Source organism: Melozone crissalis, unplaced genomic scaffold (genome assembly GCF_028551555.1).
Source record: "Melozone crissalis strain CALT ecotype California unplaced genomic scaffold, PUWL_Pcris_2 ptg000018l_1, whole genome shotgun sequence".
NCBI classification, from domain to species: domain Eukaryota; kingdom Metazoa; phylum Chordata; class Aves; order Passeriformes; family Passerellidae; genus Melozone; species Melozone crissalis.
This window is the reverse complement of record NW_026535796.1, coordinates 12,724,903-12,726,635: the sequence shown is the minus strand read 5'-3', so window position 1 is coordinate 12,726,635 and position 1,733 is coordinate 12,724,903.

The following is a 1,733-nucleotide window of genomic DNA, read 5'->3' as shown; positions in this document are numbered from 1 at the left end:
TTCCAAATACCATCTTACTGGTGTTATTACAGCAAAATTAAACAAAGTCACATGCAAAATTATGCTCAATTGAAAACCTTTAGCATCCATAAAGCTGAGAATTTGGTATACTGGGTGAGTAGCTGTTGACAGGATAGGTGTTACATGGAAAAGCTTTCCTCTTCCACAGACATTTCTGGTTGCCTTAAAAAGAGTGCAAACAATATAAAAGCTTTGGGAAACTTAAATAAAGCTCCTATTCGAGAATACTTTGTACTGCCCAAGCTTATTGTACAAGAAAATACAGAATACGCAGCATGAGACATCACGCACATCAGAGAATTCCTGAACTTCCAGCAGGAAAGCTTTTGCAAGCCCTGCCACTGTGGTACCGCTCACCAGCTACTGCACTAACAAACTTTTTTTCCCTACAAGCGCTGTAATCCTGCCCGTTCCTGCCCTCGGGCGCTATCGCAGCCGTCCCTCCCCGCCCCGCTATCGCGACAGGGCGCGACAGCGGCGCCGCCGCCTTTGTTCGGGCGCGGGGGGCAGGGCCGGGCCCCGCCACCGGGGGGCGCACCCGCCGCCACCGCGCCGTGCGGGCCGCGGCCACCGCCCGCCGCCGCCACCGCCCGCCGCCGCTGCCTTCGGCGCTGCCCCGCGGAGGGGAGGGGAGGGGAGGGGAGGTGCCGTCCCAGCCCCTCCGGCCCACGGGGGCCATTTTTAAATGCCTCTGTCAGGCAGCGGCGCGGGGGGGAGCCGGTGCCGGAAGAGCTGAGTTTGCGGTCCCACTCCCCTCTCACGCGGGGCAGGGCGAACTGTGGCCTCCCAGACCCCCCCGAGGCCAGCACGGCAAGGGACCCGTGAGGCGCCACAAGAAACGCATCCCGGCGCCATCCCGGTGCGCGCCCGCGGCGGGGAGTCCCCCGCGTTTAAAGGGCAGCACCGCGCGGAGGGATCCCGGAGCGGGACTTTTTCCCGCACACACGGCCGTGCGGGGCGGCCCGGCCTCGTTCCCCTCCCTCGGCCGGATCCCTCCGCCGCGCCGGGCGGTCATGGGCCCCGCGGCCGCCGCCGTCCCCGCTCCGCGGGCGGACGCGCTGCCCCGACTGCCCCCGCGCCGCCCGCGGTGAAGCAGCGGCGGGAGGAGGCGGCGGCGGGGAGCGGCGCGGCTGGGGGCGGGCTGTGTTTCCCTGCGAGGGGTGTATCCTTCCGCGGCGGCGGGAGTGCGCGGCGGCGGGTGTCCGCGGTGTCCCTCCGCCGCCGGGAGCGCAGGGGCACTCGGCGTCTCCCCGGACGGGGCGAGGAGGTCGCGGGCTCCGCCGGGAGGAACAAGAAGAAACTTCGGGGCGCGGCGGCCAGCGCGGCGCTCGCCTGGCTCGGCAGGGCGGCGGAACGAGGGCTCCCCGCAGGGAAAGAGGAGAAGGACGAGGAAGCGGCGGCCGGTCCGCGCCGCCACCCCGCGGGGTCTCTGCCGGGGAGCCCGGGGGACTCTTTCTCGCGGGGCGCGGCGGAGGGATCTTCAGGCGGCTCTCCCCGCCGCCTCCCCCCTGCGCCGCTCGCCCCTCGGCGCCGCCATCTTGGATTTTAATCCGCCATTTTTTTTCCTCCCCCCACTTGGAATTATTTTTTATCACTATCGCCGCTTTTTTTTTTCTCCCCGCTCCCTTAGTTTTTCTCCCCACTCCGCCCCTCCCTGGGTCGGTCTTCACTTTCCCCCCTTCAGCTTCCTCCCTTCCCCCTCCCCCCCCCTC